The sequence below is a fragment of the Polypterus senegalus genome, chromosome 17, assembly GCF_016835505.1.
Source record: "Polypterus senegalus isolate Bchr_013 chromosome 17, ASM1683550v1, whole genome shotgun sequence".
Taxonomy (NCBI): Eukaryota; Metazoa; Chordata; class Cladistia; order Polypteriformes; family Polypteridae; genus Polypterus; species Polypterus senegalus.
The window spans coordinates 11371026-11387047 of record NC_053170.1 but is presented as its reverse complement, the minus strand read 5'-3'; the positions used below and the strand labels follow the sequence as shown (position 1 = coordinate 11387047).

General features: G+C 43.3%; 1 protein-coding gene across 2 annotated transcripts in view; it reads right to left on the bottom strand.

The window, feature by feature from the left end:
• Positions 1-12999, bottom strand: part of rab5c (RAB5C, member RAS oncogene family) — a 77689-nt gene extending 64690 nt beyond the window's left edge. The window contains exon 1 of one of the 2 annotated variants that reach the window (XM_039740790.1): positions 12791-12999. The gene's annotated coding sequence lies outside the window, so the exon portion shown is untranslated. The other variant, XM_039740791.1, reaches the window with a different exon arrangement.
• Between the last annotated feature and the right edge of the window lie 3023 nt (positions 13000-16022).

The window sequence follows — 16022 nt, the reverse complement described above, 5'->3', positions numbered from 1 at the left end:
TTACACAGACATGAACTTTAATGACATCCCATTCTTCATACATAGGCTTTAATATGGAGGTGGCCCACCCTTTGCAGCTCTAACAGCTTCAGCTCTTCTGGGAAGGCTTTCCACAAGGTGTAGGAGTGTGTTAATGGGAATTTGTGACCAGGAGAGCAATTGTGAGGTCAGACACTGATGTTGGATGAGAAGGCCTGGCTCACTTGCAGTGTCCGCTCGAATTCATCCCAAAGGGATGAGGTCAGGGCTCTGTGCAGCCACACCAAACTCATTCATCCATTTTTTTTTTTTTAATAGACCTTGCTTTGTGCACACTGGTGCATGCGCAGTCATGTTGCCATCCCCAAACTGTTCTCACAAAGTTGGGAGCATAAAGTTGTCCAAAATGGCTTTGTATGCTGAAGCATTAAGAGTTCCTTTCACTGGAACTAAGGGGCTGAGCCCAACCCCTGAAAAACAACCCCACACCATAATCCCCTCTCCACCAAACCTTACTCTTGGCACAATGCAGTCAGGCGAGCCCCATTCTCCTCGCCAGACTTGTCCATCAGATTGCATGATTCGTCACTCCAGATGTTACTGCTCTCGAGTCCAGTGGCTCACCGTGGGCTTTACACCACTGCATCCGACGCTTCGCATTGCACTTGGTGATGTCAGGCTTGGCTGCAGCTGCTCGGCCATGGAGACCCATTCCATGAAGCTCTCTCTCTCTCTACTCTGCACTGCTCTTGAGCTTTTGGAGGTCTGTAGCTACCGACTCTGCAGAAAGTTGGCGACTTTTGCACACCTCAGCATGCGCTGTCCCCGCTCTGTGATTTGACGTGGCCTACCACTTCGTGGCCGAGTTGCTGCTGTTCCCAATTTCTTCCACTTTGTTATAACACCACTAACAGTTGACCATGGAATATTTAATAACGAGGAAATTTCACGAATGGACTTATTGCATAGGTGGCATCCTATGACAGTACCACGCTTGAATTCACCGAGCTCCCGAGAGCGACAGGGGCAGAGTGGTGGCTCTGAGGCTACGGAACTGCACTGGCAATCAGAAATTTGCTGGTTTGAATCCCGTAAAACGCCAAAAGTGACTACTTTCTTGGGCCCTGCTTAACCTGCAATTGCTCCGCCCTGGGTATGACGTTAATCTGCATCCAACTTTCAGGGAAATCCTGGGGGTCGGTGACAGGAAAGCCTCACACTGGTTCCTTTCCATCTGAACTAGTGTGGTGCCGAGGTGTCACTCGTTGCACGGCTGCACTCAGGTCCTAACCTGAGAGCAACCCATTCTTTCACAAATGTTTGTAGAAGCCATCTGCATGACTAGGTGCTCAATTCTATACACCTTAATTGAATGATTTGGAGGTGGGTCCCTGATACACTATATTGGCAAAAGTATGTCGGTCCTTTGCAGGGCTTAGTCGCATAGCCAAGCATACAAGAGTGTGCTGTGTGCAATCTGGCAACAGAAACCTATAAAAGAGCGTCAATTTGACTAAACAATTATAAAACACAAGAAAATGATCACAAGTGTCATGCTTATTTTTGAATTCATGGCGGTCGACACTTTCGTTGCCCAGTTTAATTGCCGTCGGAGCATTTTGCCAAAGAAGACTACTTGCGCGTGTAAATACGGATTATAAAGACGGCAGGTTTCTGCCTTAACCAGATTATGTGTCTGCATGCAAACAAAATGACCTGTTGACCCTTCGCACAAATTCCCCAAATGTACAGGGGAAGACATATGCTACGATTCGTTCCAAAACTTAACTGGTGCAACACCAGGCAGGGACGTGGAGTCGGGGTCAAGGAGTCGGAGACAATTTTGGATACCTGGAGTTGGGGTCGGTGTCTGCAAAAATGTAATGATTCCGACTCCTAATAAATTTAAATTGTAATGAAAAACAAATACAGCAAGGTCAAATGTCCCATTTCACAAACAATAGTCCTAATGAAGCACTTCTCTGACATAAGAATGAAGCCCAGTGCGTAGTTGTGTTACTACCAGTGTGAAGCTCAGCTGAGCTATTCTACAACCTGACATTCACATATTACAATCTGGATTATGGTGCATTACACAAAGTGTTTTCATTTTATTTCAGTAATATAATGTGTTTAATAAGTTCATTTGAGTGTTAACAAGTGTAATGGTGTAGGTGGAGGTGTGCGCTGTGGCCTGATGTGTGTTCAGGGGTTCTTGTCATTTGTTTAAACTGGCCAATACAGTAGAGAGTCAGCATTCCTTAAATGACGTGTATGTTGCCTTCCTTCAATCAACATGGAAAATACATTAGCATATTAAATACAGAGTCAGAAGTAGTCAGAGTCACCGGAAACTAAGGAGTCAGAGTCAGAAGTACCAGAAACTAAGGAGTCAGAGTCAGAAGTACCGGAAACTAAGGAGTTGGACTTGAAGGATTTATCTACCGACTCCAGAGCCCTGGCACCAGGTATCCCTTTTTTAATTTCGGGCCACTATCAAATTAAACTTCCTTAAAATTTTCCACAAATCTCATTGTTACATTTTTTTTTTTTTAACTTAAAAAGGCAACACTAAGACAAGTAAAATTTTGCTACACCAAGCAGAGAACCAGCATTATAGAAACTGCAAACCGTGCAGATTTAGTTTTCACTCATTCAGCTCATGAACAAATAGGACTTGCCATCAGCTTCATGTCAAAGATGTTGCACAAAAAAATAGAAACAGGAGAGTTATTAGCAGTACAGAGTGTGGCACGGGCACTGGCCCACTCACACTGTTATTTAAATAAAAAAACCACAAACACTCACGGCCTTGCCAATCCTGACAGCAGCCAGAGTCGCAGTCTTTTCATCACACACAACAGAATCTGCAGATGTCACCCGTACCTATGTAAACGGTGACTACCTTCATGTCAGCACAAAAACTGCTTGTTTCAGAGTACAGGAACACAGAATGAAGAACTTCAAGTGACGGCCACTCTGGCAAAGCTTCTGCTGAGTCGCACATTTTTCCAGAAATTTGCTCACAGACTACGACTGGCCCCCAGCCAGAGTTCCTCCACTTCCCATTGGCCTCCTGACCTTCATCACTCTACCCCACCCCAACTACGCTGTTGCTAGTTCCTGACTTTTGGCCTCATGACACCTTCACTTGTCACCTTATCCAGAGCGCCTGCTCCGTATCTCATTTCCTCAACTGGGGCGTAGCTAGGAATTTATTTCGGGTGGATAATAAAGTCCATGAGTCATTAATTGTGATTATGACCAATCAGCTGGAACCATCATAAATTATATTTCTGGAGGGGTTTTAAAACCAATCTCAGACTATGCCAATGTTTTCAACACTATGTAAGCTCCCCGACTCCCTCTTGTTCACTATTACTGATGCAGACTTCCACTACTCCTACCCCTTGCCATGCTACTTTCCTTTACTGTCACACTTGACTTCAGTTTCTCCATGTTCTCTCTGGCCGCTTTCTATCCCAATTCCTCCTAATGTCCATGTCCCTCTTTCTGAGCCAACAGATATCTCCCCAATGCTACTGCTTGCCCTCCCACTATTTTTGGGGTACCTCTCAGGTGTTTTCTACTAAAAAACACTTCTCACCATTACAGACCCCAAGTTGCCTTTTCAGACCATTTTAGGTCCCTGACCATCCATTTATCCATTATGCCCTACTTCACTGGTTCCTCAAGATCACATGTACTTCATTCTCCAGAGATATCCCAGAACCCACTCCCTGATCAGGCCTTTATTCCTTTAACATTCAGGCTCACTGGCCGCTGCCCGATGACATCCATCTGTAAACTGCTCCCACACTTCCACCTCTCCATTTCTTCACTGATATTTTGGGGCATTAAGCCCTTCAAGCTCCTTTGATTAGCTAATAGACAGACAGCAACAAGCTGAACAGGCAACTCGCCAGCAGTAGAAAGCCAGCAGATGATCAGACTGCTACTCCTTGTGTGCATTCAGTCACCCTAACCCCCCAAACCAAATCCACCCCCTAAAAACGCAAGCAGCAGAGGTGCCAAGTGGCAAAAGAACAGCTGCTGTACAGGCTTTGAAATGATCGGACAGCGCAACAAGCAGAACAGGCAACTCGCCAGCAGATGATCCGACTGCTACTCCTTGTGTGCGTTCAGCCACCCTAACCCCCCAAACCAAATCCAACCCCCAAAAAAAACGCAAGCAGCAGAAGTGCCAAGTGGCAAAAGAACAGCTGCTGTACAGGCTTTAAAATGATCGGACAGCGTGACAAGCAGAAAAGGCAGCTCGCCAGCAGATGATCCGACAGCATCTCCTTAGCATGTGTTTAGCCGCCCAGCTCCACTGCCCAAACAATGCGAGCAGCGTTATACGTCCTGCGAGAAAGAGATGTAACCACGACCGTGGCCATATATAAAAGGACAAGTATTGCTTTTACAAAAGTTTTAAAGTACTAGAGTGCTGTACCGTGTTAGCCATTATGAATGTAGAGAAAAGCCAAGCAAAATGACACCTTTTATTGGCTAACTGAAAAGATTACAATAAGCAAGCTTTCAAGGCAACCCAGGCCCCTTCTTCAGGCAAGATGTAATACAGAAACTGGAGTTCTCTGTGTTTATATACACTCTAGGACAAGAAAAAACAAGTGAAAATAGTGCATATGTAACAATTCCCATGAAAATAATTTATAATATTTTAATGGTATATCCGGTAAAACAAACAATATATATTAAAATGTACCAAGCAAGCAGTTATATGGGGAATAATGTATTTTTTTTCTTTTTAACAATATTTTCATCTTGATTTTCATTCTACTTTTCAAGGTGTTCTAATTGTTTAATTAATCCATTATTACTAATAAGTGGGTCTGATGCTAAAGGACTTGCAGCTTTTGATTCTTCAGTGTTGTTTGCTAGCATGTCTGCTCTGCTGATTTTTAATTGTCATTAATAAGATACAACAAAGGGGGAAAAACTGCACAGAGAAAGAGCAAAATAGAATGAAATCAACAAAAGAGAGTTAAGCATTTAAATCAATAGCAAAAGCAGAAATATTTCTAAATGTCTTATAAATGTAAAAATCATGCTGCTGTGCTTTTCTGAATGTAGAATAAGAGAAAAATAATAGCAGCTAATTAAATGAGATCAGTGCTATCAGGTGTTGTCACTGATTAGGAATCTGGTTGGAACAAAAACCTTCAGTCACAGTGGGGCCACAGGACCGAGGCTGGGAAACACTGGTCTAGACCCGATCATCGAGTCCCATGGTTTCTCCGATCAGTACTCTGCTTATGATACACACCTGTCACTTCCTCCAAAGGACCACGCAAGTCTCAGCTAGAATCTCTGCAGGCCTCACTGATATTACAACCTAGATGAAGGAACACCATCTCCAGCTCAACCTAGCAAAGACAGACCTTCTTGTTATCCCAGCTTGACCAACTCTTCAGCACCCCATCTCTGTTCAGCTTGGCTCATTATCACTAACACCCACCAAGTCTGCACACAACTGTGAGGTGGTGTTCAATGACCAGTGTTTTTTCAGGGACAACGTTTCTATGGTCTCTCGGTCTTGTAGATTCACTCTGCCAGATACAGTTGGACCTTGACTGTATTGTGTATGCAGCACAACTGTTGGCCCAGGCTTCAGTCTTTTCACGTCTGGACCACTGCAACTCACTGTTGGTGGGATGACCAGCATTTGTCAACAAGCCAGAGGAGACCATTTAAAATGCAGCAGCATGGCAACCAGCCGAGGAAGGCAAATCTAACTCCTTGTCTAAGGATAGGTTCCCCAATTCCAGTCTCATTCTAATCATTTTCTTAATAAGTGACCTGTTTTTGTTGCTAATTAATTTCTTTTGAATTCATTTGTTGCAGGTTTTATTCCCCGGAATTTCTTCATCGTTCCTCTGAAGTGCTTCATTTCTTTCCTTAAATGGCACCCACCCAAACAAGGTGAAGTGAGTGAGCCAACAGAAGACCACCTAAGTCAGGGCCTCAAACTCCAACCAATTTCACTCCAACCAGCTGCTTAATGAGGTGCCAATTCCTGTCATTAATTAAACCCATTCTTTAATTTCATGACCTGTTGCTGCTCTCATTGTGCAACTGCAGCCATTTCTGAAATTGTTGATTTTCTCTTTTCTAAGAGCTCTGATAAAATGTTTTGTGGCCCTAAGCAGATTGACATTCCTGAGACCCTCACCTTTCTTTACTGTCAGATACTGTATGATAGACACAGTTTGCTGGTCCCGTTTTGGTTCATTTTATATACCATTATTTTATTGCTGCTAATTAAAGAAAAAGAAACAATTAAGGGGGTCTAAGTCTTCAAGAGCAAGTCAATTAAAATGAATTCAAAATAAGTTAAATTAGCAGCAAAAACAGGTCCCTCATTAAGAAAAAGGGATAGAATGAAAACCTGCAGCCACTGGGGCCCTCCAGGACCAGAGTTGGAGACCCCTGGTCTAAGGAGTAGTCAATGGATCACCAACTATATAAATGGCTCAAAGTAATTAAAGGAACACTCTGAAAACACATCAGATCTCAATGCCAGAAAAAAAAACTCCTGCTGGCTATCTCTACTGATATAGACAGGTACGGTGGTAATGCGTTAGGAACAAAAGGATGCCACATCGTTTGATGGAAATGAAATTTAGCCAAATGCACAACTAGTGAAAAAACAGTCTGAAAAGATGAGGAGGGGAAAACTTTCAGAAGCCTCCCTCCACCTGTTAAAGCATTCATTCCTGTTTTGGGGGTCGTCTCATTGGTGCCCCTCTAGTGCACCAAAGCAGCTGAAACTGATGAACAAGCCCCTCTGCTACTCAACTGAGCAGATCAACAGACCAGAGGTTTCACTGACTTGATGCTATACTCGCATTTGAAAGTGGTCCTTTCATTTTTTTGAGCAGTATATATATGTATATATGCATACACAAAGACACTTGAGGTTCTGTGCTCCTACCCCAAAAAAGCAGGTCTGCTAATGAAAGATGTATCAGATATATTTTAAATATTATGAAGTGTACTTCATTTTAAATGTTTGAAGTTTAAATGTTCTCGCTTGTAATAGAAATGTGCCATCTGTCAACCTCTGCTCCATAGAGACAAGCTGACTGAGATGGGAGTAGATTCATACCTGGTGACATGGATCGTGGATTATCTTACAGACAGACCTCAGTATGTGCGTCTCAGGAAGAACTGCAGGTCTGACATTGTGGTCAGCAGCACAGGAGCGCCGCAGGGGACTGTGCTTTCTCTGGTCCTCTTCAGCCAATGTACATCGGACTTCCAATACAACTTGGAGTCCTGCCACGTGCAACAGTTTACTGAAGACACTGCTATCATGGACTGCATCAGGAGTGGGCAGGAGGAGGAGTACAGGAACCTAATCAAGGACTTTGTTAAATGGTGCGAATACAACTACACCTGAACACCAGCAAAACCAAGGAGCTGGTGGTAGATTTTAGGAGGCCCAGGCCCCTCATGGACCCTGTGATCATCAGAGGTGACTGACTGTGTGCAGAGGGTGTAGACCTATAAATACCTGGGAGTGCAGCTGGATGATAAACTGGACTGGACTGCCAACACTGATGCTCTGTGTAAGAGAGGACAGAGCCGACTATACTTCCTTAGAAGGCTGGCGTCCTTCAACATCTGCAATAAGATACTGCAGATATTCTATCAGACGGTTGTGGCGAGCGCCCTCTTCTATGTGGTGGTGTGCTGGGGAGGCAGCATAAAGAAGAGGGACGCCTCACGCCTGGACAAACTGGTGAGGAAGGCAGGCTCTATTGTAGGAGTAAATTTGGACAGTTTAACATCTGTGGCAGAGCGACGGGATTAAGCAAACTCCTGTCAATCATGGAGAATCCACTGCATCCACTGAACAGGATCATCTCCAGACGCAGGAGCAGCTTCAGCCACAGACAGACTGCTGTCACCGTCCTGCTCCACTGACAGACTGAGGAGACCCCACACTATGTGACTCTTCAATTCCACCCGGGGGGGGGTAAAACGCTAACATTATACAAAGTTATTGTCCGTTTTACCTGCATTGTTATCACTCTTTAATTTAAAATTGATTTTTATCAGTATGCTGCAGTTGGAGTATGTGAATTTCCCCTTGGGATTAATAAAGTATCTATTAATTTATCTCTGGCAGAGGTCCACGTAAGGCTATAATGCTTGTCAAAAATCAAAAAATAACCTCATATGTGTAATCACTGACCTTGAAATAGTTTAAAACGATACATGCTTACGTTTGAAGTTTGTCATCTGTAACATTCTGGGTGGGAGCGGCTCTTTGAGTGCTGAGTCCATCGGAAAAGAATCAAACATCAAAAGTATCATCATATCTGTGATCAGCAACCTTAAAATAGCATGAAACGACACTCCACATGCCTCCCCATTTTGAAAGTTTTGTGAAAAGGAGCAACACTGACCCCCTCAAATCCCATTAAAGGGTGAACCCGTGAGGTTGGCGGATGTGGCCTACACAACTTCAAGTCCTTCTGATCATTTCTCCTGAAGACACCAAATGGTTTACTCTGTATGATCTCCTGCACAAAATATGGTCCACAAAAAGGTCATAAAAATATATATTTTTTTTTAATAGAGAGAGAGAGAATCAGAAATATAAGGGAACCCCCAAAAGCCTAACATCCTGCATAACTAGACAGCAAGATGAGTAAAATGGTATATCATATGTGGGGTTTTCCACATACCAGTGAATAAGGAGGTGCCAGAGAAGAAAAAAATAAATAAAATAAGAAGCGATTTTAAAAAGCATTCAGAACTAATTCTTATGAACACAACAAACATGAATGAAGTCCATCAGGCTTGTCTGTTTAGCTAACGGTTACGCTGTCGAGATACCAACAATGATGGACGGATTAAAAGGCAGAAGTCGACGTGACCATCATCATCATCAAGCCCTTCCGTGAGAACCCTAAATCCAAAGAGGACTGTTTCATTTATGTTAGGTAGAATGCCCAGAGGGGACTGGGCGGTCTCATGGTCTGGAATCCCTACAGATTTTAATTTTTTCTCCAGCCGTCTGGAGTTTTTTTGTTTTTTCTGTCCCCCCTGGCCACTGAACCTTACTCTTATTCAATGTTAATTAATGTTGATTTATTTTGTTTTTCTTATTGTGTCTTTTATTTTTCTATTCTTTAATATGTAAAGCGCTTTGAGCTACTGTTTGTATGAAAATGTGCTATAGAAATAAATGTTGTTGTTGTTGTACTTCTGCACCGGCAATCGAAAGGTTGCCAGTTTGTGCCAAGTAAAGTGACAGAATGCCCTTGAGCAAGGCCCTTAACCGCCTGCAATTGCTCCATCCTGGGTATGACGTTAACCTGCAAATAAGCACTACAAGGAGGTCCTCCAAAATGCAGACAAAACTTGGGAGTGGGTGGCAGGATTGGCGCTCCGGCCACTGCACAATAAACCTCCCATTGTTCCATTCCAACTGTACTAGTGTGGTGCGGAGGTGTCACCTGTTGCACGGCTGCTTTCAGTTCCTAATCTCAGGATCCGGAGGTGGGTCATTGTGTGGTGGGTGCTGCAACGTGCCATACAAGTGCATGCTCCCCCTCTCTCTCCATCTTAAGATACTTCTGAAAGGCTGTCAAGATTTCTGGGCACTTGTGTACTAAACGGACACATCAGTGAAACCTCCGCCACGGAGCCCAACACTAGAATGGGTAGGGGGACACCTTATGCAGCCTCCCCTCTTCAATTTGGTGCCATGACCTTTGCATCTGTAGTTTGCCAACCCCAGAAATGAATATTTGGATGCTGCCATCAACCGAAGATGTATGTCTACAATATTTCAATTTCTGTAAATTTCTATATATTTTTTTATCCCAATGTGTATTGTAAATTTGTCACAACACCTTTGTTTTCCTTTGCCATGCCATCCGTTTAGTACACAAGAAGGGGTGAAGCGGGCGGCCTTCTGCTGTTAGGCACCTAAATTCTGGAATTCTCCAGGCTGACTCAGTGGGGCACTGATCAAAACACATTACTTTATCATGGCTTACTCATCGCGTCATTTTACTTTAATCCTGATGCTCTGTATGTTCAATTAATTATCATTACTATTCATGGTGGCTCCAAAATCCGTACTAACCCCTACTCTCTCTTCTGCTCTTTTTCCAGTTTTCTGTGGTGGTGACCTGCGCCACCATCACCTGACCAAGGCACCGTGATGTCCCTACATTGATGGATTAAAGGCCAGAAGTCCATGTGACCGTCATCATCAAGTCCTTCCATGAGAACCCTGAATACAATGAGGATTGTTTCATTGATGTTAGGTAGAATGCCCAGAGGGGGGGCTAGGTGGTCTCGTGGCCTCGGAACCCCTGCAGCTTTTTTTTTTTTTTTTCCTCCAGCCGTCTGGAGTCTTTTTTGTTTTTTCTGTCCTCCCTGGCCATCTGACCTTACTTTTATTCAATGTTAATTAGTGTTGTCTTATTTTAATTCTTACTTTGTCCTATTTTTCTCTTTCTTCATCATGTAAAGCACTTTGAGCTACATTATTTGTATGAAAATGTGCTGTAGAAATAAATGTTGTTGTTGCTGTTACACAAGTACCGACTTCTGCTTCATTTCACCGACTCTCGAAATTCACCTCACCCCGTCTGCAGACCTCTACTAAAGTCCCCAGCTCCTGACTTCAGACTCGCCAGGCCGGTTCCTCCTGCCCGCTCTCTCCCAGAGTCAAGACTCACACACCGCTCCCCCCAGTATTGCTCTCATTATATGCGTTAGACTTCTCATCTCTCTATTTCCACATATGCCTGTTTTGTTTGGTATCCCACTTGGAATGTAAAATATTTGACAAACAGGAAATCACCGTTCAATCCATCGAGCGGGTTGGTTTGGCGAATATTTAAGCTATCCAGATAATTCTTAAAGGCCGTCAAGCACTGTGCTTCGCCTCCATGTCTCAATAGTTCACTGACTCCTAACGTTCACTTCACCCATTCTGCAGACTTGTAAGCAAAGCCCCCTGGGTGTCAACTCTAGGCTCACCAGTTCCTCATGGACACTCGACTGGTTTCTCCCAACATCGAGACTCACAGATCGCTAACCCTTAACCTCTTCATGCATCAGACTTCAGTCTTCCCATTTCCTCACCTTTTTTTTTTTTTGAATTCCACTTGGAACATAGGTCATCAGAAACTTGGCAAACAAGCTTGCTGGTTTAGTGAACATTTAAGCTGTTCAGATAATTCTTACAGGCCATCAAGGACTCTGCTTCAGCTCCATGTCTCAATAGTTCACCAACTCCTAACGTTCACCTCACCCATTCTGCAGACTTGTAAGGAAATTCCCTCGGTTACCAACTCAAGACTCACCAGTTCCTCGTGGACACTCGACTGGTTTCTCAAAACATCTAGACTCGCAGATTGCTACCCCGTGACTTCTTAATGCCCTCATTGCATGCACTAGACTTCATTCTCATCAGAAACTTGGCAAACAATAGTAAACCATTCAATCCATCAAATGTGTTTGTTTAGCTCAGTGCTTCTAAACTTTTATGTTCTCAAGACCCTGTTACTGAACCCACATGTTGGGGGATCCCCCTTGGTTAAATTCGCCAAGTCCCAACTTCAAACTCACCAGTTCCTCATGGACAGCCAACTGGTTTTTGCCAACAATAAAACTCACAGATCGCTAACCCACGACTGCCCTCATTACATACATCAGACTTCAATCTCTCCATTTCCTCAATGCTTTTTTAATCCCTCTTGAATCAAAGAAAGAACATCGGAAACTCGACAAACGAGAAGATATCATTCGAAACATCAGACCTGTTTGTATAGCTTAACGCTTCTAAACCTTTATGGTCTCACAACCCAGTTCTAACTTATTGACAACCCCACATGCTGGGGGATCCACCTTGGTGAGTCGCCAAGTCCCAACTTCAAACTCGCCAGTTTCTACCAACATCAAGACTGACAGACCACTGCCCTGGGACCTCTTTATCACTCACATTCCATGCATTAGACTTGTGCCTCTCCCTTGCCTCATTGCTTTGTTGGAATCTCATACCGAGTCCTGACTAATTCTACACTTGCCACTCTGTAGGCTTCTCACTCTCGGGTTTCTGCGGTTCCACTGTCATCACATGCACATTTCTCCCACTGACTGTCAGTTCTTCTAGGAGCTCCCGATTGCTTTTTCCCCCACTAACCTCAGTCCCCTCCTCACTGACTACTGTGTGTCCATCTAGTAGCTCTTTCCTTCATTCTTCACGGACTGCAGATGTCCTTCATGCCCACTACCATCGGACTCTCTAGTTCCTCCACTTTCTCCTAATCTCGCTCATTCCACGCCTGTCCATTTTCTTTCCCGTCCACCCCGCACTGGTCACTGGCACTGCAGTTCTCACAGACTCCCAAATTTCCTTTCTAAATGCCAACTTCACTCCTATAGGAACTTCAGATTCTCCTAAACGACAGGGCTTTGCTTTCGTTCCCTGAAGCTCCTCCGTGGCCAGCTTTTCATCTCGTTATCTTTACCCTCAGATCCCCCGTTCAATCACGTCCATTTTTTTTTTTTAAATCGTAGCCCCTGTATGTATTTGCTAGCCGCTCGTTACCCTGCCCCGCCTTCATTTCTCATTTTAAACTCTCTTCCACAGATATTCATCTTTCGAGTCCACGTTACTGATTTTCCACAAGTCAGTCTCATCCTACCTGACCATCCTCCCTTGACTTTCTGCGTATCATCCCGTAACAGTCCGACGGCGGCGACGACGCCGGTGTACGGCAACTCCGCCAAGTTGGAGAAAGTTAGCACTTACGGAAAGTCGTTGTCCTCCGGTGGCGTCAGACGTGCAGATTGTCTTATTTCGACGTGCTCGTTTCTCTGAAAGCCATTAATCAGTCAATCTTTACCTTCTGTAAGTTTGTTTTCTAGATTTTTTGCCAGCTTTTGGTTTCGTTCCTCACAGAAAGCCTCGATCACCCGCGGCTCTAGGCCTACACTTCCGCCTTAAGGCTTCATTTCCGGCATTTCCAACCTCCTGATAGAGGCGCTGTAACGACGTATTGATCCATTATCCAATGGAAAGCGAAAACTGTTTAATCCCCGCCTCCTCAGTCGCAACCTGCTTCCTTATGTGGCATCAAGTGGTTTGGGATTTGTAGTTCTTCCGGGTGCATACCTTTTAATGTGTTACCTGAACAGAAGCCGGTCTCGTCAGTTCTCGGAATTCACTTTATTACGCAGTATGTTTGGAATTGTATTTTAAAAGCCTTGGCGTACTTATGTAAACGCCTGCAAAAATCGTATTTCATTCGACCTCTAGAAACGAAAGCGCAAAACGGTAATTATAACATTGGGAAAAGTTTTTGTTTCAGCTATCTAACTAGCTCTGAGCTCCAATCAACATTTTTGACGTAAACATAGGCAATGTTTACTTATATATTATGCTTATTTATTTACTTATTAACACTCTCCAGCAACGCGCACTCCAGGAATTTAGACTGGATCGGTTAGTTGCAGTTAGTTGAACGGCAATCACGCGGGACCAAACCTGGACGGAAAGCCAGAACACATTTGCCCATTCAAATTCAGTCAGAAATAGTGATCATCATCCGCCCACCCATCAATCCAATTCTTAACCAGTTTATTCAAGGCAGGGTCAGGGGAAACAACTTAATCTGCAGACGATCGCCCAAATTGTTAAGGCATCTTCAAACAATATTTATGCATACAACGTATTTCATATAGTAATTATTTTGCAAAGCAATTAGTATCATCAAACAAGATTAACTGTATGTATTACCTGCAGCAACTAATATATTGAAAGGTAAGCCTGGAGTCCTGCCGACTACAAAGACTACACAGCGTGATCCACACCTACATGACCTACGGTACATACAATACAGACACCGATTACATCTATAATTTACAATTTAATAATCTAACTATAATATAGTGCATTATCTGTCTATCTCTCATATAGTACCTTTCATATCTATCTATCTATCTATCTATCTATCTATCTATCTATCTGATTCTTGAAAAGACCAGAAATTGTGATACTACTATACTACTACTACCACTACTACTACTACTAATAATAATAATAATAATAATACATTTAATTTATAAAGCACCCTTCCCATGCTTATGGCACTTAAACAAAATACACAGTGTCCTCCCTAATGTTTGTGATAAAGACCCATTTTTCCTTTGATTTGACCCGTTGCTCCACTGTTTTGAAATTGCAAATTAAACATTTCAGACTTTGTGATTGATGGGCACATTACAGACTTTCATTTAAGGAGATCTGACATTTTGGTCACACAACACCTTTTCCACACAGTCCTCACATTTCAGGACACCATAATGTTTGTGAAATGCCAATGGCAGGTCTGTTAAAGCCATCATATTTACGAGTTTTTTGCATATCCCTCACCTGCAATGACTGCTTGAAGTCTGCCATCCATAGACGTCACCAGGTGCTGAGTGTCTTCTCTGGTGATGCTCTGCCAAGCCTCTTGTGCTGCCATCTTCAGCTCCTGCTGGTTGAAGAGTTATTTCCTCTTACATTTTCTCTTCAGCATATGGAAGGACTGCTTAATTGGATTTAATTTGGTGACTGGCTCGGCCATCCAAGAATTTCCATTTTGTTACCTTTAATAAACTCCTGTGTCACCTCAGTTTGGCTCATTATCTTATCATAGGATGAAGGGCCATCCAATTTGTCTGGAGGCCTTTACTGGAACTCGTGCAGATCAGCTGTTTCTACACACCTCAGAATTTCTTGTGCCACTGCCATCAGAAGTTCCATCATCAATGAAGAGAAGTGTGTCATGACCTGTGGCAGCCATACGTGCTCACTCCAAAGAACCCGACAAGGCTGCCCTATTAGAACTACAATACCCAGTGTGCCTCGCAAGTACCTGGACAGGGAGGCTGCCACCTGGTGTGTTGGTGGAGCACATAGTGAGAAGGCATTGATACAAAGGTCTGGACCTTGGGGACTTTGGGGGTTTGTGTGCACTGTTGTAAATATGGACTTGTATAATAAACATGTGGTGGGTGATTCAAACATATCTGCCTGTCTGTGTCCAGGCCAGCGTTCACACTATCTATCTATCTATCTATCTATCTATCTATCTATCTATCTATCTATCTATCTATCTATTATATAGTTCCTTTCATATCTATCTATCTGTCTATCATGTAATGCCTTTCCTATCTATCTGTTATATAGTCCCTTTCATATCTATCTATCTATCTATCTATCTATCTATCTATCTATCTATCTATCTATCTATCTATCTATCTATCTATCTATCTATCTATCTATCTATCTATCTATCATATAGAGCCTTTCATATCTATCTATCTATCTACCAGTTGTGCTCAACAAGTCTGACAACCCACCTTCTCCTTTATTTTCCTCTTAAAGTCAGTAACAGTTGGCTCACCTTTTCATCCATCAGCAGAGTCTTCACTTATTAAGCTCTTTTCTTACCACAGGAACTTTTTAGAAACTCAGGAACTTTTGTAACATTCCCACCACATGGACTCGGGCCACTTCTAGTTCCTGGTCTTTTTCCTGTAGCTCCTCCTCCTGCCTATGTCTGTTTGTTCAACTAGGAATCATCATGGGTGTGGCTCAGGTGATGAAGTGTGCTGATTGGTTGACCGTAAGCACTGGTGATGTCTTACAGATGTGTTGGTAGTTTGGACTTATTCAGCATGAAGGTTACAGTTCCTGTTGTGTGCTGGGAATGCAACACACGAAAGTGGCCAGGGACCACAAGTGGCCGAGGGTCTGCATCATACAGAAACTCATTGGTTCCTGAAATCAAAGTTCCCACGGTGGGGGAAACAAATGTTAGATATGCAACATTGGCCAAACACTGTCACCTGCTGACTAGACCATCAACGTGCCATTCCAACGGGATGCCACAAGTATACATTTGTGTTGGTTGGTGATCTCATGCAAGCTTCACACATCTATTACATAGGCCTTATCTATCTATCTATCTATCTATCTATCTATCTATCTATCT